Raw genomic sequence first — 24,724 nt, 5'->3', positions numbered from 1 at the left:
TGCGACGACAATAGTTTTTGTGCACAAAAAAAATTAAAATAACACCTTTTTCCAACTTGTTACTGCCTTCCGTGTGTGCCTCCACGACGCATGCGCGAGAATATGACGCAGATCCGGCGTTCGGACAGATGACCCAGAAGTGATTTGTTTACAATCAGAGGAAGACGCGTGTATCTCAGCAGTTGGATTCTACATTGATCGTGCTTTAGGTCTCGGCGTAGTGCTCAAAATGGGGTTAGAGTGTGCATTTCATGGAATCCCGAGCCCCGGCGCTACGTCATATTCTCGCGCATGCGTCGTGGAGGTACACGCGGAAGGCAATAACAAGCTGGATAAAGGTGTTATTTTGATTTTTTTTTGCGCACAAAAACTATTGTCGTCGCATCGTAAGATTATTGTAGAGTCACTGTGGTGAGATGGACTTTGTAATGACATTTTAAGTGCCTTTTATCGGTCTTGGGAGTATAAGTGTACTGAATGCCAATGGAGGCCTAACTGAAGCCTTTCTCAGCCATCAGCTTTCAACAAAAATATCTTCATTTGTGTTCCGAATATGAACGGAGGTCTTACATGAGGTCTTACGGGTCTAACGTGAGGTCTTACGGGTCTCGAACGACATAAGGGTGAGTAATTAATGACAGAATTTTAATTTTTGGGTGAACTAACCGTTTAAAGATACCTAAGTTTGTGCCAGGCTGAAGCCTTGTCTTTCAATTCACCCAAGCTCCTCTGACTTCATCAGGACAGTTTTATTCAAATGGGCGAAACATGCAAGTATCTTTTAAAGAAGGGATCATTAGAACTAAGGCCCTGTTTATTAAGAAGTGTTTCATTTCGGTATTAAGAAGTGTTTTGGCAATCATATAATAAGTTGACATGGGAGACACATTACAGTTTACACCTGGTGTTTTAATCTGTCTCTTTTGTCCACTTTCAACCATTTCTTTTCTGATTTCTTCAAGGGAAGGGTCTATGGGCGGGTAAATGTATGTTTTTTTTTTCATATATTTCGATCTAATGGACAAAATAAGAAACATAAGCTTTCATTTAATTTCATATACAGCCTCAAGAGTATGTATTAGAAATAAGGAATGGTCAGGGAACATTGTGCTTGGTACTTTTTTAGTCTTCAAATCAAACAGCTGACAAAGTTTAAATCCCATCTGGCTTGCACACTTCATGTTTAAGCATTACGTCATTAGGTGGAGAGTAGGCGTCTTTTGTGGCTGTTTGAACGCATTCGATCACATAAGCGTTTACACTATGAAAGCAATCCGGTCAAATGAGTTTTCAACTCTGGAAGTGGCCGAAAGTGGACAAGCTCAAAACGGTTTAGACCCTGTTTACACCTGTATTTAGTGACGTCCACTTGTGATCCGATCGACCAAAACAACTAAACAGGGCCTAAGAAACTGATGGTTTGCTCAAGGCTGTTGATCTGCTTAATTTCAAACAATGCTATAAATTCTTGCTTTCCTGTATTCTGCTTCGGCTCTGTTTCCATTGCTAAACTGTATGTATGTATGTGTGTGCATCTTAGATTAGTCTAGTTGTTTCGTCTAGTTAATAAAGTCTTGTTTGTGTCATATGTAACATTGTTGGTGGTTCATGCTCATATACTGGAGTCCCTAATCATGCAGATTTTGGCTACATGCTCTGTAGCCTACAGTAAGACATTTATTTCCCTTACCACGGAATTTTATTTTTTGTTGGGTGAACTAACCCTTTAAAGCCTTAGTTATCTGCCTCCTGGCCAGTGAATCAATACTTGATTTCACTTGTTCATATAATCCTTAAAGAGAAAGCTAAAGGTAAATAGGTAGATCAATTTTTATTTCGCAAGCTTAAGTTCTTTCCAAGCTACTGCAGTTCAGGCTGGAAAGGAAGTAGTTCAACATACAAGAGTGTTTGTGGACATTATATAGGCTCATTATATAGGCACATACATCATGCGACAACCCTACTAATCGCTAAATAATTGTCTCCAGGCTGTTGAAAATAAATAAAAAAAAACTCACAACTGAGGTATAGCACACTAGGGTGTGCATTCATTTTCAATAATTCAGTGATTCAGAGTAAATCATTCCTTAGTATTCATGAGAACGGTCTTTTGTTTTTTCCATAGGCTGTTTTTCATTTCTGCCTCCGTCACAACCCTCCCCATGACCAAAGTTCAGAGTCTGTTATAGCTCACAGAGCCTATAATGGAAGATGGGATTTGTGCCACCTAGGAAGTTGAACAGGAGCAATCCTGCTGTGGAAATCAATGAGTCAGAGGATTAAACAGTTGAATCAGGTTTATCTGCCTTAAGAGATGGAGGAAACTTATGACTGGAGGGAAATCAAATTTGTGGTGCATCAGCATTTAAAAAAAAAAAGTTTTTCATTTGCATTTTTCGCATACAGATGACAACGTTGTCAAAATGATCCCCGTTGACACGTATCCGCGAAAACAATTAAAACTGCTGAGACGATAACCAGTGCCTTACCTATCATCATGGTATCGTTTGCACGCTTTCCAGACGATAATCCAATCAGAATTTTAAGAAAACACATACGTTTTATTCATTTAGGTAACGCAATGGTTAGGCTATTTATTATTCGAACTGGCTGCTATGCCAAATCACGCATATGCTTGCCTGTTCATGTTATAGGGGTTTGTGAACATAACCACTTTAATAACAAGAGCATTTATACTGGGACGTGTAGGTTGTTGATGATAGGCGACACGTAACTATTTCAAAACATTTTATTTTCATGTGTTTAAGGAGGAATCACATCTAGCCTTTCCCTAGAGTTGGTTCACCCTCCGCCTATGCATACAATTCATTGTTCACATGAGGAAGCAGACATTTAATTTCATTAATAGAGAAATTTATTTAAAAACTTTTATCGTTAGTAAATATTTCCGGCAACACTTTACAATAAGTTTCCCTTTTGTTAACATTAGTTAACATGAACTAACAATGAAAAATACTGTAACAAATGTATTGCATTAATAATGTTAGTTAATGCAGTAACTAATTGGAGCTTAATGTAAAGTGTTACCATATTATTAGATGCAATAATACTAATACTACTAATAATAATACAAATTTAAATAACCATTTTCAAAGAAACCAAAAATAAAAAAAACTTAACTTTTTTATTAGCTTACAAATACTCATTTCTCTGAAAAACAATGCTACAGCCAGTTATTGAAATGTTATGTGTCGGAATGTTTGTTTTTGTTTTGGTCAGTGTGATAACGCATTCTGCCAGTTTACCCAATTGTATTTCGATACCACGGGTTCGCAGTTGGCGGAAAACACAGCGTATTGCTGCCATGGAAGCCAGCAAAAAAACTGGGTCAGAGATCGCAGATTCTATCCGACCTAAAAAGCCTCTGCATCCATCTAAAAATCTCTATGAACGGAAGCACATTAAAATAAATCAACTCCTCAACTTACAGTGTGTAAGTCTCCTCAACTTCCTTTGTCAATTGAGCTCATTCCTGTTGCGTGTGCTCAAACTGGCAACCCGCGTGAACGTTGAGTCCGAGGAGGAGGGTGCAGTACTAACTGCAGTACCCATTTCAACCACTAGCTGTAATTATACAGAACCTGGGTTAGTTCACCCAAAAATGACAATTAGCCCATGATTTACTCACCCTAACTTCCAGCGGATTGCCGTACACATTGATTTACGGCGAAAGAGTATACCTTGATGCATGCGTATTGACAAATGCAAAAGCGCAGAGGATAGAGCAAAACAAAACACCGGTCATGAATTAGAGTCTAAAACGAGAATTTTTAAAGAGAAATGGCAGAGGATTTCGATATAAGAGAATAGGGGCTTGAGTTTGTTGCCTAGCCCTATCCACGAGAGGCGTCAAAGCTGGCGATGCTTCTATACATCTCGTCAGGGGTTACTCTTTTGTCGTAAGTTGAATTGTGTACAGCTTTTTGCAAAAAGTTGTTATTTTAGGATATTTATGGATATTTTTCTCATACAAACGCGCCACTTCACTTTAGGAGGCCTTTATTGACCCCCCCCAGAGCCATGCGGAGCAGTTATATGATGGATATATGCACTTTTATGGACTTCATAAATGAGACAACAATTCACTGCCATTAGAATGCTTGAATGTCCCTTTGTGCACTATCCCTTTCAGTCAATTCAGTGAGAGACCGGTTGCCGCTTGATCGTGTTACGCTGCATTCACACGGGGCGGTGGCGTTAACACTTCTCATTTACTTTGAATGGGTGGTGTCATGCGTTGCCAAACTGAATTGTGGGTTTAGTCGCGTCGCTTCACTCACGTTGATTTCTCAACTTTTCAAGTGCCAATGCAGGCGTCATCCGATCAGATCGCCCAATGCAAATACCCTAGAGCAGATGCTGGCCAATTGTGTTCATGCAACCCTTGAGCAGACACGGCAAGTAATGTGATTGGCTGTTGTCACTATGATGGTCACATCAGCGCTAAGCTTCAGCCACGCACTACATCAAGCGTTAACAGACACTCGCGAGATAACATGTTTTTTGTATCACTCACGCAAATAAAAACATTGCGCGAAGAGGACTGGTTTCACGCACAACATTTCTTTCTGCCATTTTTTTCCATCATGATGGAGATAACATTGCTGCTCTGTACTGTACCTGTTGTGTAAGTCCCAAATACGCCGGAAGGCCAGAAAAAAGTTTGTTCACAGCACCATCATACTGAATTTCACTGTCTACTCCTTAAAGTCCCAGTGAACCGGAAGTTGCAACTGATTTTATTTCAGTGCTGTGACATATTTCCATGTGAAACGGAATATTGAATAGAGGGCAGGGTTTAACTTCAGCGCTCCTCTTCGCCATCTCTCGCTCATAGCAGACTAACTGTTGGAGAGGAGTGGTTAAGGATATTCAAACCCAAGCCGTCAAACTGCTGTCATTGGAAAGGGAACGCCATTCCAGACCGGAAGTTACTTTTCAGATTTTGATTAAAGATTACCACGGCAAACATTTTTTTTTTCTGTGTATTAACTTGCATGGATTAATTGTTCACCTTAAGACCTGTAATGTGTGCTAACAAATTAAATAAGACTGATTTTGATTTCATGAGGACTTTAAACTGTGCCTGGATGACAGCTGCTAGCAGCACTACTTGAGGATGACAGGTGCCCAGTTTGTTAACCTGTCAAACCGGACGTGTCAATAAGCTCTTTGCGTGCACACCCTGAGGTGAAGTGCTCACGTACGCTTGCGGTGCATTTCATTTGACAGGGTCCCTGCGCAGTGTTCACTGCTCCCTAATCCCTGAGCACGGTATATAAGGTGAAGTGGACTTCGCTGACAATAATCGCTCATTTGGAATGCCCTGCAACGTCATCAAAGAAAGGCAACGATGGGGTTGCGCAGATTATGGTATAACACAAAACACTTTCAAATTTTAAATCATATAATAGTCCTATATACAGTATATATATATATATATATATATATATATATATATATATATACATACACACAAAACACACAGTATGTATCATTAAATATTATCAAAACATCGTATTAGTCTATTAGTTTTACTTTTAGTCGTTTATTTACTCTTATTAGTTTATTGCATAGCCTACTGATATATTTAATTGACTATTAACAGATTTGATGTTGTTTCCTTCTGTAACTGCCATTCCATATAAAAATACATTTTGGTTTGGTTAACTGTATATGTGTTCTTAATAATGGTCTTAATAATGGTAGTGGTCTCATAGCATGAGCAGCTGCATAGTAAACATTTCTGAAGTAAATAAAGCAAAATAAAAAAATGACAGCACCTCAGCTGCTTCTGAACACTTTTACATTGTTTACATATTCATACAATATGCAAATGTAACATTCATTGCCATAACCTTTCATAAATATTCTAGTTTGTATAATAATAACAACAATATTTATGAAAACATAAATCAAATGCATACATAAACTACATCATTAGTTCAGAGTGACTAGTGACTCAACGCCCATGACAGTTGGGTGATTTTTGCTCTCCACTTCCTGCGAGGTGATGTATCGATGTTCCCTTCCCAACGCCGTTCGCAGTGCCCTTTGAACTGAACATGTTCACTCCCTTCAGATTGGAATCTTACTTAAGATGGTGGAATATCCTGTGAAGTCCACTTCACAGGCCACTTACGGTAGAATGGAACACACCTTCTGTTTGGGTGTAACGCTGCTGATGAGCCCCAGGGAAACACATGAAGCTGGGGGCCAAGAGAGTTATTGGTTTATAATTCAGATTAGTCATTGTTAACCACGGGTAACACCTGCTATATAACTTAAATACACCAAATGCATAGATATGTAATAATCAAACAGACACAAAATTATAAAAATAGCATAAATGTCTGGGACATAGCCTACACCACATACAAAGTAAACTCTGAACTTAAGTGGTATTACACCAGATGTGTGAAGTTGGTGTGCAAAAATCATAAATAGAGGTAGATAAACTAGCCTGTACTGTGTATTTGTATAAGTTTATAAACTCTAGCCAGTAGGGGGCAGTATATGAATGGTTTATAATGGTCAGTGCATGCTAGTAGTAAAATGCACATAAACCATGTGAGCCTGTGGCCTGAATAATTTGCACAGTGCAAATATAACATTGCGATTGAACTATTTTTGCTTGCTGTCATGTTGTATACATTTAACTCAGCTACTCGTATTTTGAATGACCCTGCTAGAGGTTGTATGATATTATATAAAAATGTTCCTTATGAAATGTTTAAGTGCCTCTCTCTATTTTATGTCTGTGTGGCCCTTTTATCACTACTCAATTCTTAGCAGAGCCATAGAAGCAAAATCTCAGTTTATCTTTGTGGATGTCTATTAGATGTTTTGGAAATTAGAAAAAAAAAAAGGACAATTAATGTATTATTCACTCTTTCTGACTGTAGTTAGGCTACTCTCTTCAGATCAAATATTCACTTTTATTTGATTATTATTTATATGGTAATTACATCTCCCAAAAAAAAATAAAAAGATGTCAATTTAAACCTGTACCCCCCCCAGATATATATATTAGTGGTGGGCCGTTATCGGCGTTAACGTGCTGCGTTAACGTGAGACTCTTATCGGGCGATAAAAAAAATATCGCTGTTAATCTATTCTCAAAGTTGGGTTTCGAGCTGGGTCTATACTACGCAAGCTATGATGACTTTCACCTTGATATTTTAGCGCGGATGTATACCTAGCCGAATTGCACTGTAGGGGCGAGAGAACGAGTCTTCGAACCTGTGTGTATGCCTATAGTGTTGTCCAAAATATCCATATTTCGATATCGATACTGAAATATCTGAAATGATACGATACTAATTTTCTACAGTATATCGATATCAGCTGCGCTCTCCTCTCCGACCGACAGCGATTTGACACGCACCCGCCTCCTCTCATTCAGTCCAGTTAATCCTATGAACATGGCGAATGGGGTTGCACATAACGTTAATTCTATTAATTCCCGCAGATTTCGCGCTCGCATCTGAAGCACACACACACATACCGTAATAAAACCGCCTCTGACATACAAGTGCAAAAATGAGCTCCTTTTTCCAGCTTATTAATGGTCAAATACACTCAAAAATGTCTCAAAGCCCATCTTGGTGAGTTTTAACGTAAACAGTAAACACAGTCACCAACTCATAGGAACAGTGTTTGGGATCCATGCGTGCGTCAGGTCTTAAAGGGACAGAAGTTATTTATTACATAACTACAAAAGACAAACAATCACTTACGAGCACACATATTCTGAATGCCTTCGGCAGAATTCAAATGAGCCATTTTAATCTAGATTAATTCTAAGATTACAGTGAGATTAATCTAGATTAAAAAAAAGGTATCTATGCCCACCACTAATATATATATATATATATATATATATATATATATATATATATATATATATATATATATATATATATATATATATATATATATATATATATATATATATATATATATATATATATATATATATATATATAATACATTTCTACTCTGTGCCATTAGAACAGATGCAGAAAAAAAATGAATGAATTTATTGGCATATATGAAACCCAGCACACTCCCTACTGCCGAAATTGTCAAGTGCCTCCAAACCCCATAGCATCTGAAAGGCTTGCGTACTAGTTCTGTAGAGTAAAAGGTTACCTGAGGAAAATATACTGGCAGAATGACATTGTCTTCAGCCACGTTCATAATTTTCCATCTGAGAAAAGGAATTTTTAATTAGTTTTACTGAATGAATAAATGCATTCTCCATATCTTAAAAAGTGTAGGAAACCTTTTTTCCAATTTTACCACACAAAAAGCCCCCTGCCCCTGTGACAGCCTGCATGTTGCCTCAAGTAAGACTCAAATTAATGACCTTTGGAATTGGAGTTGAACATGCTAGCCAGCGAGCTAAAGGCCAAGCCTAAAGCTGTGTAGTTGGACTGCGGTTTGATCCTCAAAGGACTCAAATTTGCCATGACAGCCCAGACAGCATAACTGATGAACCAGCCTCACTCCATTACGCGGTAGCCAGAGAAAAAAAAGTCCTAGAATATAGACTGAAAGGCCTCTTGCAGCATAATCCACCTCTATATAACCTGATTCAGTGGTTATTTCACTCAGCTCGTGAGTGATTTGAGAGTGATTGTGCTATTTAGGTGATGGTGTTTCTCCAAACCACTGCCTGGCTTGAAAACAAAGGTGGATTAGATGCATCCGAATGAGAAGGGACAGCAGTCGTGAATGAGGTTTGTTCCACTGAGAGATAAAGTCATCCACCATTATTAGTAGCCTAAGATCTCCTCACTTACTATACATGTACCAAAACGTCAACATGGAATCAAAACAACATGTCCTCCAACCAATATGCCTATATATGTCGTTTGTCACTTCATTGAAATACGACCCATAGGAGCGTTTATTAAAGTTGCGCCCCTATCGACAACAGGACACTTTTATTGTAATTCATGAAATACGACCCATAGGAGCATTTACTAAATGTGTGCCCCTATCGACAACAGGACACTTTCATTTTAATGCTTTGTTTCCTTTTGCTCATGTGCTCATAAAGTGTATATGCACAATAAATCCCTGAGTAGGTTTAGGGGTGGGTGTAATTGTTAATAAAAAAAAATTGTTTTAATGGAAATATGACAAATGACGATAAAAAGTCCACACATTGTCATTTTACCAAGACTCATTTTGATTGGTAACGCCAGTCATACGTCATTTCATGACGACAGACGTAACTCGACAGTTTCATTATTTTTACGCCAGCTAGAGGGTGCATGACTTTAAAACGTAAATAAAGGTCGTAATAAGGTGCTTGAAAAATGTCTCGGTTACGTATGGTAACCCTCGTTCCCTGAAGGAGGGAACGGAGACGTACGTCGGTAATACCGACGAATTGGGATCACTTCAGAGAGCCCCTATCAGCTTCGAGAACTTAAGAACAGGCCAATGAACAATTGGCGTGCGAGATTTGCATCTCGCGCTCCGCCCCGCGCCGCGGGTATAAACAGGAAGCGAGAGCAGAGGAGGAGTCGAACCAGTGACTCGGCCATGCAGTGATGGAAGGAACTGTGGCGACGGGACGTATGTCCGAGACGTTCCCTTTCAGTCGGTCACTACGACGTACGTCGGTAATACCGACGAATTGGGATCCCTATGGAAAGCGCCACAGTTACTACCACTACCAGCGCCCAGCGAGAGCCCCTCAGACCCCGTTCTGAAGCGGGCGGGGAGATTCACGCCGGGAGAGTCACACTGCTGTTCCGCAAGACCCATTCAGCAGACTGATTGGATAACGAAGGACGCTGCGGGAGCCACATCATGCCCAGAGGGAGTTAACATGTGGAAAGAAACGTATGGGCTGGCCGTGGGCAGCTCAACATACGGAAGTCCCAGGGGTGGCCCCGGCCTAGTGCAGGCGGGGGACGACACTGTACTGAGATGGCAGAGGAACTCTGCCAAGGGAAAGACACGAGCTCGCCATAGGGAGCTGTACCGTGGAGAATACACGTATGGGACCGCCGTAGGGGTCACGACATACGGAACCCAGTCTGACACAAGTTCCACCAATGCATACGAGTGCCAGACCTGGCGTCGGACGCTCCGCAACATCCGACTGCCGAGGGGTGTGGAGGACTCAACAGGGTTCGCCAATCCTGGGGAACTCGACTGGAGAATAAGCGCACGTATCCGTTCCAGGGGAAGGGAATGGCGCAGCAAGCCGACACTAGAACGGGCACTTCAGTGAAGCTGACTATGGGAAGCGAGCACACGAGAAGCCACCGGCTCTACACGTAGGCTATAAAACCTAGCGAACGTGTTAGGTGTCGCCCAGCCCGCAGCTCTACAAATGTCTGTCAGCGAGGCGCCACGAGCCAGCGCCCAGGAAGAAGCTACACCCCTGGTGGAGTGAGCTCTAACCCCGAGCGGGCAGGGCACGTCTTGGGATTCATACGCCAAGACGATGGCATCCACTATCCAGTGGGCCATCCTCTGCTTGGAGACAGCCTTTCCCTTCTGCTGTCCTCAGTAACAGACGAAGAGCTGCTCTGAGGTCCTAAAGCTTTGCGTTCTGTCAACATAAACGCGCAGAGCGCGAACTGGACAGAGAAAAGTCAGGGCTGGGTCTGCCTCCTCCGAAGGCAGCGCTTGCAGGCTCACCACTTGGTCCCGGAAGGGAGTAGTGGGAACCTTGGGCACATATCCAGGCCGGGGTCTCAGGGTCACCTGAGAGTCACCTGGCCCGAATTCCAGGCACGATTCGTCGACCGAAAATGCCTGCAGGTCCCCTACCCTCTTAACTGAGGCCAATGCAACCAGGAGGATTGTCTTCAGAGACAAGATCTTAAGCTCTACTGACTGTAAAGGCTCGAAGGGCACCCTCTGCAGTGCGGTTAGCACCAGAGTCAAGTCCCAAGAGGGTATAGAGGAGGGGCGAGGAGGATTTAGTCTCCTCGCTCCCCTCAGGAACCTGACGATCAGATCGTGCTTGCCTAAGGACTCACCATTAACGAGATCATGGCTTGCGGCGATAGCGGCAACATATACCTTGAGGGTGGAGGGAGACAGCCTTCGCTCCAACCCATCTTGAAGGAAAGATAGCACAGATCCGATCGAACACTTCCGGGGGTCTTCTTGGCGAGAAGAACACCAATCGACGAACAGGTTCCACTTCAACGCATATAGCCGTCTCGTAGAGGGGGCTCTGGCGGAAGCGATGGTGTCGACTACCGCTTGCGGTGGGTCACCTAGAACCTCCGCGTCCCGTCCAGGGACCAGACATGGAGTTTCCAGAGGTCTGGACGCGGGTGCCATAGGATGCCCCGTCTCTGAGTTAGGAGGTCCTGCCTCAGAGGAATGGGCCAAGGAGGTGCTGTCTCGAGGAGCACTAGTTCCGGGAACCACGTCCTGTTGGGCCAGTACGGAGCTACCAAGAGGAGATGCTCCTCGTCCTCCCTGACCTTGCACAGAGTCTGTGCAAGAAAGCTCACTGGGGGAAACGAATACTTGCGCAGAGCCCGGGGCCAGCTGTGTGCCAGTGCATCCGTGCCGAGGGTCCCCTCGGTCAGGGAATAAAACAACTGGCAGTGGGTCGTGTCGTGGGCGGCAAACAGATCGATCTGTGCGGCCCCAAAGCGACTCCAAATCAGCTGGACCACCTGGGGGTGGAGTCGCCACTCTCCGGGGAGCACTGGCAACCGTGACAGCTCGTCGGCCGCACGATTGAGCAGGCCCGGAATGTGAATAGCACGAAGGGACCTCAGATGCTTCTGACTCCACAGGAGGAGATGGCGGGCGAGTTGGGACAAACGGCGGGAGCGTAGACCACCTTGTTTGTTGATGTATGCAACGGCCGTCGTGCTGTCCGTCCGGACCAGAACGTGCTTGTCTTTGAGCGACCCTTTGAGGCGGCTGAGAGCAAGACGAACTGCCAGCAACTCTAGTCAATTGATATGCCATTGCAGTTGGGGCCCCGTCCACAGACCCAATACTGCAAGCCCGTTGTACGTGGCACTCCAGCCCGTGGGTGAGGCATCCGTGGAGACAACATGATGCCTGGACACTTGTTCTAGAGGCACTCCTGCCCGTAGAAAGGAAGGGTCCGACCACGGAGTGAGGGTTTGGCGGCATCTCGGCGTCACTTGAACACGGAGGGACCCGCTGTGCCACGCCCATCTCGGGACTCGGTCGTGTAGCCAGTGCTGAAGCGGTCTCATATGGAGCAGCCCTAGCGGCGTTACTGCGGCTGCTGCTGCCATATGCCCCAGGAGCCTCTGAAAATGTTTCAGTGGAACCGCTGTACTGCGTTTGAGCGTACTCAAGCAGCTCAGCACCGACTGGACGCACTCCTCTGTGAGGCGCGCTGTCATGGTGACCGAGTCAATCTCCATACCGAGAAAAGAGATCCTCTGTGCGGGACAGAGTTTGCTCTTCTCCCAGTTGACCCGAAGACCCAACCGGCTGAGGTGCCGAAGCACCATGTCCCTGTGTTCGCACAACTGCTCCCGCGACTGGGCAAGAATCAGCCAGTCGTCGAGATAGTTGAGGATGCGAACACCACGCTCCCTCATGGGAGCAATGGCCGCCTCCGCGACTTTCGTGAAGACACGGGGCGACAGGGACAGCCCGAAGGGCAGGACTTTGTACTGGTATGCCCGTCCATCGAAAGCAAAGCGTAGAAACGGTCTGTGTCGAGGGAGAATCGAGACATGAAAGTACGCGTCCTTCAGGTCGATCGCTGCAAACCAATCCTGGGGACGGATGCACCTGAAGATGCGTTTCTGCGTTAGCATTTGGAACGGCATCCTGTGGAGGGAGCGGTTAAGGTAACGCAGGTCCAGGATCGGCCGTAACCCGCCACCTTTCTTGGGTACAATGAAGTACGGGCTGTAGAACCCGGACTTCATATCGGCTGGAGGGACCGGCTCTATCGCGTCCTTCGCCAATAGGACAGCGATCTCCGCCTGAAGCACCGGGGCGCCCTCCTTCGGTATAGATGTGAAGTGGACACCCCTGAACTTCGGGGGACGCCGGGCGAACTGAATCGCATAGCCGAGTCTGATGGTGCGGAAGATCCAGCGAGACAGGCTGGGGAGCGCTAGCCAGGCCCCCAGAGACCGAACAAGCGGGACCATCGGCACCACGGACGTACCCGGAGCGGGGCAGCGCAGCGGAACGCAGGGGCCCCAGGACGACATGGGAGTGGTCCGTGCAGGGGTCTGGGTCTGACACACGACCTGCATCCGCTGAGGAGACGGGCGAGCGTGGGGAGGCACATTGTGTGCGTCCGCACAACCGACGCCCCCTGTTGGCGAGGAGAGAGGTGTCTGAGGGGTACGAGGCATGGTAGTGTCGCATACCGTCAGACGAGCTCTCTTGGCACCCAGAGATGTTGGAAACTGCTCTTTTATTGAAAATGTGGGTGCAACTGGCACTGGGGCCAGTGGCGGAACAGACAAACAAATAGTGTTCCCCCGGCCCTCCACCGGGGGAAGGAGTGGTGCTGCAGCCATCTCCCGAAGAGCAGTTTCCTCCATCTCTGGGCGGCCCGTCTCAGGGTCTCTTCCGACGGCGCTTGCCACCTGGCTTGGCAGCGGCCTGAGCGGGCTGGACGTTCTTCCCGCGACCGGCTCCACGCCCACGGCCGGTGGAAGGCTGCTGCTGGGCTGGGGCGGGAGCGGGCCGCCGGTGCAGGATATGTTTAATAGCCTCCGTCTGCTTCTGGGCGGCCGAGAATTGCTGGGCAAAATTCTCAACCGCGTCGCCGAACAACCCGGTCGACGATATGGGGGAGTCCAGGAACCGGTTCTTGTCAGTCTCCCTCATGTCGGCCAGGTTGAGCCAGAGATGCCGTTCCTGGACCACTAAGGTGGACATCGCCTGACCCACGGAACGGGCGGTAACTTTTGTCGCCCGGAGGGCGAGGTCCGTCGCCGCCCGGAGCTCCCGGAGGAGCTCTGGGTCAGACCTACCCTCGTGCATGTCCATGAGTGCCTGGGCTTGGTGCACCTGAAGCAACGCCATGGCATGCAAGACAGACGCGGCCTGTCCGCAGGACCTGTAGGCCTTCGCAGTCAGACTGGACGAAAACCTAGAGGCTTTGGACGGGAGACGAGGATCACCACGCCACTCGGAGGCGGTCGCCGGACGCAGCTGCATCGCGACGGCGCGTTCGACTGGCGGGATCCTCTCGTAACCCTTGGCCTGTCTACCGTCAAGGGTAGTGAGGAGGGAGGAGCCTCCAGGTCTGTTTCTGGCACTAAAGGGTGTCGTCCACGACCTGGAAAGCTCCTCATGCACCTCCGGGAAGAATGGCACTGGGGCGGGACGCTGAGAACCATTGCGACCCCCCCCCAGGAACCAATCATCCAACCTAGAAGGTTCGGGACGTGGTGGAGGGTTCCACACAAGCCCGACCTTTTCGGCGGCCCGGGAACGCATAGCCGTCAACTCGGGGTCCGACTCAACCGTTGCCACTCTCCCAGAGGGAGGCAGTACAGCTGAGTCCTCATCCTCCGAGGACTGGAACTCCCCCTCCGATGCTGCAATCGACATCGGCTCGTCCGCGGGCGCTCCGAAAGAGATGACTGGGCGCCCGTGGGCAGGACCAGCGATCTCTTCCGGGGGCGCCACCGGCAGCGGTGCTTGAGAGGGTTCAGGGACCTGCGTAGGGACACTAGGCGGGTTTGTCCTGAACGTAATCCTCAGGTCACCCCAGCCATCCGTCGAAGTAGGTCTATCCTGTTTAGGGATAGCTCTAGATCGAGGTATGGGGAGGGGGACTCCGCCTTCCCGGAGGTAGGTGAGTCTAGACCTAAGCACCGCAATAGTCATGTTCCCGCAGTGAGAACACGAGCTATTCACAAACGCTGCCTCAGCGTGCTGTAAGCCCAGGCACGTGATGCAGTGAGTGTGGCCGTCAGCGGGTGAGAGGGAACGACCGCATCCAGAAACGCACGGGTGGAATGACATCTTGAGAAAGACGCAGTCACACCCGTGTTGCTCTTTTTGTGAGGAAACGCTCTTTTAGAGAGTGCTGAAGCACCCAGGGAAACCGCGGCAACACACAGGGGATAGTGCAGCCTGTGTTTGCACTCAATAACGGAAACGCCCACCGAAACCAACAGGTTTGCTGTGATAACAGCAGTTGTTTCTCTGCAGCTGAGTTCGCGGTCCCGCTGGAGAATGCCGTCACACCAGCACAACGTTCCTCTTCCTCTTCTCAAGGTTCTCTGGTAATCGCTGAATGAATCAGGAAAGCAGTCTGTAACTTCAATGCCGTTCGGCTCCGAAGTGAATGACGTCAGTGCGATGCTCTCGCTTCCTGTTTATACCCGCGGCGCGTGGCGGAGCGCGAGATGCAAATCTCGCACGCCAATTGTTCATTGGCCTTTTCTTAAGTTCTCGAAGCTGATAGGGGCTCTCTGAAGTGATCCCAATTCGTCGGTATTACCGACGTACGTCGTAGTGACCGACTGAAAGGGAACGACCTATAGAGTCATTTTTTTGGAGGACAGTCTGGATCAAAATTGACCATTCATTTTCTTCAGACTTATTCCTGATCAAATTTTCTCATTGAATATCCTATTTTACCTGGACATTCTTCACATTACGGAAGTATAACGGGTTGCAAATGGCATTTCATGTTGTCTTGAAGTGATATTTCAGAGTACTTTATCTGAGAGTTACTCAGAGATAAATAATAAAAAACCAATACGCTTTGTTACAGGGATTTTACCATGGTAAACAATGTTTGTTGGGGGAACCAGTCCAGGGCTGGACTGGGGCTAAAATTCGGCCCTGGACAAACCCAGCCCATCCGGCCCATGAGTTCCCACGTGAATGTTTTTGCCTTAAATTCGAGTAAATAGATAAATCTAGGACAGGGACAAATAATGATGGATATTATTGAATTTACTGCACATTTAGTTAACAAATTTAATATTGCACTTTTGTCACACAGAAACGCACTTGACAGTAAAGAACTGATCTTGAGCTATGATGCATTAAAGTGAAATTACTGCTATTAAATTCTGTCATCATTTACTCTCTCTCGTGTCAGTCCAAACCTGTTTGACATACTCTGAAGATATTTTAAAGAATGGTTTGGCTACCATTGAATATTGTATGGCAAAAAAAAAGACTCAAATGATTTTATTATATGTTACACAAAAGAAATTCATTCAGGTTTGTAATGACATTAGAGCGAGTAAATGATCACATTTTAGGTTGAACTACTCCTTTAAAAACAATAATATTTTTTAGTTAACACCTAATTTATGTCAGACACTGATATCTATCTTTCATGAGGCTCTCATTGAAATAGCATTTCATTAAATTTCATTAGAACTATTTAAAAGTTCATAAAACATTTAAAGAGAAAAAAGTTTTTTTCCTTAAAAAGGGATTTATATTCTGCAATATTTTATGTAAGTAATAATAGCAATATTTTTAATAAATACATTTCTGCCAAAATGCCATATTTCTTCACTGTAAGTAGCTGCAAGGTGAATTATTATAAAAGGTGTGGTGGTGCTAGATTGACAAGTTTGTAGTTGTGTGTAGGCTGCTGGTTGTGTGTACTTTTTCCAATTTACCTCGTCATGTATTTACATGGTCGCGGCTGTTTTCAGCTAGATATCACACGACTGTATAAAACAAAATTCGGAGTCAAAGTGCCATTCATAACTTCATAGAGCAGCAGAAATGCAGTGCAAGTTCGTCAGCGGCAGCGCTGTGCGGATATTCGCTTTTTGCAGAAAATGCCTGGTATGCCAGATGACCAATCCAGCCCTGAAGCAGTCTGATCCTTGAACTCCATGATATCAATTTCAAGTTTTATGGCTTTCAGTTCATGTCAGTTAGCTTTAGCATAAGCTAGCAAACTTCTAAAAGTGGACAAAATATTCTTTTACCAGATGCTTTCTAGAAGTCCTTCAGTATGTTCCGCCTCAAATTCCTGTTTCAACAGGAAGTTCACACAGGAACGAAAAACAAATACATTTGGACCATATGCCAGTAATTGGACGAGGCGTTTATACTTGATTATTACTTGTGACATTAGACATTAGAACCTTGAGATTATTACTTGTGACATTAGAACAAAATGTACACGTGTATGCAACTAAATTAACGATCTCTTAAATATTTCCTAATTTCACTAAACATTTGCATTCAGTTTCGTGATTTTTTTTTATTAAACATGGATCTTTATTTTCAATAAAAGGGCTTATTTCTGCTTTTGTAGGCTCATTTTGTAAATATAAGCAACTAATTTGTACATGCAAACTGGGTGCCGGTGTGATGTTCTGGGTGCCGTCATGCTCGGCTAGAAACTCGTGGATCCTCGGATGCGTGGAAAGTTACAAAAAATGCGCTGCACACCACCACGCGAAATGGGGTCTCACACTCTCAACACGCACAACCGGCCCCTCCGCGAGCATTTTCTTTCCACCATTTCATCGGACAGTTAGTGAGGGAAATAGATGGGTCCTTTTTGTACATGTCAATCTCTACTTCTATCCTATTTCTGGACTGGGTGACTGGTGGTTCAGAAAAAGTTGCACCAAAGAGATCTTCCAGTGCTGTCTTTTTGCTAGGTGGCTGTTCTTGCTCAATTCTGTGTGCTGTATCTCTCTGATGGGCTGCATCAGTAGGAACTCCATCACCGACACCTCCCTCCCTCTTTTCTGTTTTCTCCACAGTGGAAGCCTTACAAATATAATAAAATAAATAATTAAGGTATAGTAAATATAATTTATGTTACACACACATAAAGGTCTGCACAAAGTAGGTTACACAAACATGCAAATGGAGTGGATTTCAAAGGCACAATGAGTGACAGGGTGGCGCTCTTTTCATCAGACAGGACAGTGGTGGCTTTTTTCAGCGGTTTAAGAAGGTTTATGATTTCTTCTGCATCACTGATGTCGGCGCTATACATAGTTTTGAGTTGACGAGCATATTTAGCATTTCAGCATCTCCGTTGAGCTGTTCCATTGTGGAACATCATCCGTGATGAGCTTATGTGATGCAATCTCAAGCATTTTGCTTTTCCGCGAGCAAAGCTGTTGCTGTGGCACTGCGGTGAAAGAAAGCCACAACTTTCCTCACACTACCAAGCAAGCGACTGACGCGGGGAACATTGAATCCTGCTTCAATTCAATGTGTACGCAAAACATTTAATATGAGGTGACAACCTGGCTTCTCTCACTGCCACATCCATATTGCGTGCGTTGTCTGTAAGCCAGATCTTTCAAGCTCTCCCACTTTTGTATGGCTGCTTTTAAAACATCGGCTATGTTTGTACCTGTGTGTGACTCGAAAGCGAGTCTGAAGCACAAAACTCTTAATTTCCCACTCTGTGGTAATAACATGTCCCGTGACTGTGATGTGGCTTTGAACAGCCCTCGATGTCCACCCGTCAGATGTTATTGCCACACTCTCAGCCTTTTTCAGATCATCTGTCACATTTGCTTTAGCTTCATTTTACAGTGCTGGAATTACCTCCTGACTGAAGTGCGGGTGTGACGGAATATGGTACCCGGGCTCCAGTACCTTCACCAATTTGCGAAATCCAACATTGTCGACAACAGAGAATGGTCTCATGTCTTTTGCGATAAAAACTCAGATGCACCTGGTTATTTCTTGAGCTTTTGCATTTGACTGAGACCCCGTTGAAGCAAAACTTTGTTGTATAGATTTTTACACTCTCTTTTTCGCTGCCGGTTGCAAGAGTTTATCGTTGTGGTGCCGTTTTAAATGACACATCATATTTGTAGTGTTCAACGTTGTGTACAACATTATTTGTTTTACACACAGTTCGTGTTTTGTCTGTTTGTTTTTTTACCGTCCTCCTGTCAAGTGACTGGAAAACCAAAATGCTGCCAGATGTCGGACTTGTAAGTGGACGGGGCATCCTCTATTTCAATTTGTGTCCAACTCATTTTGCCCTGCTACTGCTCAGTTCAAGCGATTTATTTGAGTGTGAATGCAGTGAATGAGGCAGCAGCAGCAGTAAATGCACGTGTGAGGCAACAATGAATGCACGTGTGACGCAGGTGCGGTAGCTCAACCAATATGATAAAACGGACGTCATATAGTAAAAAAAAAATTCGTCATAATTCTACGATATATATCGTAAAAAAATTTCAAACCCCTAGAATATAAAACCCTGGAAAGTTTCCACAAATCCTGGAAAGTTTCCAAAAATTCTGGATAGTTTCTGGACACTTTGCAGCCATTAGTAAGAGTAAAAATCTAGTTTGCTGAAAAACTACTCTAGTTACTACATTACAAAGTAGTACTTTTTTTAGTATTAGTAGTATTATTAGTATTATTTTTCTATTTTTACATAAAATATTAGCCGATGTTAGCAATATGGAGTGCTAAACACTCTCATCATGTAATTTCTGTTTCATTTGCCCTCGCACAGTAAGTCCACAAGTGAGATTAATAGAAGTATTAAACTTATGACATTCCAGGAAAACCCATATAGACATCAAATATCGCTACAGTTGAATAACATGCAGATAGAGGCATTTTCACTGATTAAATATGAAGACAATAAACACAAGTTTACAATGATACTGTGTTTATCAAAAATCTTCACATGATCAGTAATATCTCGACATTCACTTACACACTGTAAAAGCACAACAGCCAACATCATCTGGAAATTTTTTTCTGAAAGTCTTGACTAAGTTAAGTGCATGAAATCCTCTCTTATGGTGCGTTCACACCGGACGCGATTCGCGCGAGTGATTTACATGTTAAGTCAATGCAGAGACGCAAAATGGCATTCTGCGGCGAGATTCGCGCGATTGAGGCGGCGCGAAGGACGCGAATTGAGCGTTTTGAAGAGCTTGCTCTAGTAGTGACAACAATGAGGAGAAAATCTGTATATTAATATCTGGTTCAGACAATATGAGTAGATGACCGCGGCTCACGCAGTTCAGATAGTGCAAGCCTGCGTGAACACTCAGAAACGGAAACGCCCAGCCAACCAACAAAACCAGCTCTTTATCTCCTCTGAAGCGGCCACCTGCTGAAACACGCCGTCACACCCGCACTGGAACAGCAGTCCTTCTCACGAGACTCGAATAACACTCTTCGTAGACACAGCAATGACACTGTTCGGCTCCGAAGTAAAAAGCAATGATCAAGCATTCCACTTCCTTATTTATACCCGCGCTGCGGTGCGTGGAATGCGTGAATCGCATGTCAATCTCCATTGGGTTGTTTTTAACACACTCGAAGTAGATTGGTCTCTGAAATCAGATCCCAATTTGTCGGTCAACTCGTACAACAACAAAAATAATCTTAGTACTAATTTCCCCTAGCTTTTTTGTTGACTCAACTTTTGTAAATAACAGTTATACGAACTGAAAATAAGTTGTCTGTGACACAAAAAAGCGTTTAGTTGACTCATCTTGACATTATTTGTTTTCTGGAGAGGTGCAACTATTCTGTAACAAATCTTTTGTAATCTCTTTGTTAATTCTTAAGAACTTCTATTTCCAATGGACATTTTTTTTTAAATTGGCTCAACTACAGAAGATTTGTTACACAATAGCTGCATTTCTCCAGAAAACAAATAATGTCAAGTTGACTCAACTAAACATTATTTTGTGTCACAGACAACTCATTTTCAGTTCGTATAACTGTTATTTACAAAAGTAGAATCAACAAGAAAAAGCTTGGGGAAATTAGTTCTAAGATTTTTTTGTTGTTGTACGAGTTCCCTTTCATTCGGTCATGTTCGACAACCTTAACATTTTTTACAGTGTAGTTAAAATGCTAATTCTTGATATCAACAATTAAATTTTCACTAGTTAAAAAGCTAATTCTAGATATCAGTAATTGTATTTTGAAATTGTAAGTGATATCAACAATTAAATTCTTGATATCAGAAATGCTAATTGTTGATATCAGGAATTGAATTGTCAAGAATGAGCCTTCTAAGTAACTAGTGAAAATGTAATTGTTAATATCAAAAATGAGCATTGTAAGTAAAAATGTAATTGTTGATATCAAGAATTAGCATTTTAACTAGTGAAAATGTAATTGTTGATATCAAGAAGTAGTATTTTAACTGGTGAAAATATTATTTTTGATATCAAGAATTCATATCCTGTGAATGAATAAAAGTCAAAACGGCTTGCCATAGTGAAATGCCAGCTCGCCCTGTTGCACTGTGGGCACACCTTTGTCAAAGTACTTTGTACTTTTGGAGAAACATACATTTAATTTGTATTCAACACAAGTAAAAGTAGGCCTACCACAATTTAATTATACAAAAAAAAAAGTAGAAAGTAGATTAATAAAAAAAAAAAATGTATTCAAATACTGTAACGAAAGTGTTTGTAACCAGTTACTTTCCACCTATGCTTTTAAATGTTCTCTGAATGTACTGGAACAAGTCGTAACATTTAAAAAATTTTTTTAGACAAACATCCAACTAAAACGTTTCAGGAAAAAATGTCCCAGTTTTTTGTGCTAATGTTTTGAGTACTGAAGAGTGCGGATTCTGAAATCCACTCCCGCTTCAATATATATATATATATATATATATATATATATATATATATATATATATATATATATATATATATATATATATATATATATATATATATATATATATATATATATATCCTAATTACATTTATAATCAAAGCATTAATCAATATTTATCCTCCTATATTATAATGATTTTTAATGATTATTTCCAGTGATGATTTTACTTAATCAAGAGAACCTATTGTTTCTTCCTATATGGTTTTGTATTTGGTCTCTGAGGAGTGTCTGAGGGTCTGGCCATGTGTGATGCGTCACTAAACACTTGATAGCAGAACATGTTGTCGTGTGTTTGGATTTTGGAGATATCACAGACCCCTAACATGCCAGGACTGCAGTAATAGTGCTTATTCACTTAGCCCAGCTTCCAGAGATGAAATATGGATTTGCCTTTAATTTTATATTATAATTTATTAATTTTATATTTTTATTGTAATGAAACACTAGAATTATGGTGAATACTGCACTGTAAAAAAAAAATCAGGTCTCCAATTGAAATTTTTCTTGTGCCTAATCACATCTAAATTCGTAGTGTATGACTGGCTGCTGGCACAATTCTACGTCAATCAGTCCTCTTTTAACCCAATCGCTGCCCTGCCTTCAACTCTTTTTTTTCTCTCCGTGGTCATATTTTAATATTCATGTGTCTGTATGAAGAGCGTGTTGCAGGTCTGTGTTTTTATTGGTTGTTGTCTCCCCTCTTCCCCCCTCTACACTCCCATTTTTACACAGATTTTTCAGAGATTTTTTGCATTTCTGAGGTGTGAGTGACCAGGCTAAAACAGGGGGGTTTCATGACACTTTAATGTTCCCTGTTAGCTGGGGTTAATCGCTAACTGTCAGCCATTAGCTGTAATGTTTACTAACAGCCTGCTGCCTTACTATAGAAACAGAATGAAACAAAATGAAAATTATGTCATTAATTACTCACCCTTATGTCGTTCGACACCCTTAAGACCTCCGTTCATATTCGGAACACAAATGAAGATATTTTTGTTGAAAGCTGATGGCTGAGAAAAGCTTCAGATAGGCCTCCATTGGCATTCAGTACATTTACACTCCCAAGACCCATAAAAGGCACTTAAAACGTCGTTACAAAGTCCATCTCACCACAGTGACTCTACAATAATTTTACGATGCGACGACAATAGTTTTTGTGCGAAAAAAAAAAAAAAATAACACCTTTATCCAACTTGTTCGTGTCTTCCGTGTGTGCCTCCACGACGCATGCACGAGAATATGACGCAGATCCGGCGTTCGGACACATGACCCAGAAGCGATTTGTTTACAAGCAGAGGAAGACGCGCGTATCTAAGCTGTTGAATTCTACATTGATCGTGCTTTAGGTCTCTGCGTAGTTCTCAAAATGGGGTTAAAGTGTACATTTCATGGATTCCCGAACCCCGGCGCTACGTCATATTCTCGCGCATGCGTCGTGGAGGCACAGATGGAAGACAAGAACAAGTTGGATAAAGGTGTTATTTTGATTTCTTTTTGCACACAAAAACTATTGTCGTCGCATCATAAAATTATTAGAGTCACTGTGGTGAGATGGACTTTGTAACAACGTTTTAAGTGCCTTTTATGGGTCTTGGGAGTGTAAATGTACTGAATGCCAATGGAGGCCTATCTGAAGCCTTTCTCAGCCATCAGCTTTCAACAAAAATATCTTCATTTGTGTTCCGAATATGAACGGAGGTCTTACGGGTGTCGAACGACATGAGGGTGAGTAATTAATGACAGAATTTTCATTTTTGGGTGAACTAACCCTTTAAGACTTTCCACACATGCCAGGATGACGAAACTTAGTGTACTAGTTACTAGTTGCCATATCAACATTGTTTACAGAAAAAAATTGCACCAAAATTAAAAAAATATTTGAAAGATATCACTGAATATTTATTTAACCATAGCAAAAGTAAATTTCTTACTTAGGTTTATTTTTCATCTCAGTTTTTTTTTTAAATGAGACAAATCTGATATTTTAATCTTATATCTGTTATTTAACAGTTGATATAATTTTTTAATGCTGATCTAACCAGCAGAAGACACGAGCTGGAGTTTAAATCCCAGTTGTGCAGGTGGGGGGTGCGTTGTAACACTGCGTTACATTGTGCTCCAATTGGAACTATGCTACTGAGAGTCAATGTTCAGAAATTATTCATTATTATTATTATGTTTTTAACTATGCTGTATAGCTGTATTTAGCAGTGCGTTTGTTGTCAAACAAAAAAATTAGTATATTTTAATGATTAAAAAATGCCATTATTTTATTTGAAAAAATGAAAGGTGCTCTAAGCGATGTCACGCGTTTCTTAGGCCAAAACATTTTTTGTCACATACAGAAAACATCTCCTTGCTATCCGCTAGCTGCCTGTCCCCTGAAAACACGGTCTCTGTAGTCCGCCTAAGCTCCACAAACTGCAACGAACGTGGGCAGTCTGGACCACAAAGCACAACAAACAGTGCTCCAGCCAATAGCCGACAAGAATGATTTGGGGGTGGAAATAATTCTTGTCGGCTATTGGCTGGAGCACTGTTTCTGAAAGACAGGCACCACGGTACTAAATAATCCCAGATTTTAAAATGAAGGCTTAGGTGGACTACAGAGACCACGTTTTTTTACAGTGTGTTCCCTTTCGTTCAGTCACTACGACGTACGTTAGTGACTAATGAATGGGGGTTTCGCTTAGAAGCCAATCATCTTCGAGAATTTAACAACGCCCAATGGCAGTGCCAATGCCATGGGCATGCGGAATTTGCATACGTAACTCCGCCCCACCGTGTGGGTATATAAGGAAGTATGCTGGCATCATCGCATTATGTTTCTGCTTTGGAGCCAAGAGCATCTCTTCACTCCTACAAGCCTGATTTCTGAAGTCCTCTCTTCAGTCTTCGAGACGAGTGGTTCTCCAGGGGGTTGGTGTGACGGCGCGTTTCCAGCGATCTCATGCTGCCTGCCTGCTGGCAGAGCAGACCCCAGTGGAACGCGCTTCCTTCCCTGAGAACAGAGAACTTCCTTCCCGGAGACCTCTGTCAGGACCAGAGGTGGACAAAGTACACAACTCCATTACTTGAGTAAAAGTAAAAGTACTACTGGTCAAATATTACTCCGTTA

Source organism: Gobio gobio (genome assembly GCF_949357685.1).
Source record: "Gobio gobio genome assembly, chromosome: 24".
NCBI classification, from domain to species: Eukaryota; Metazoa; Chordata; class Actinopteri; order Cypriniformes; family Gobionidae; genus Gobio; species Gobio gobio.
Note: the sequence above shows the minus strand (reverse complement) of the source record.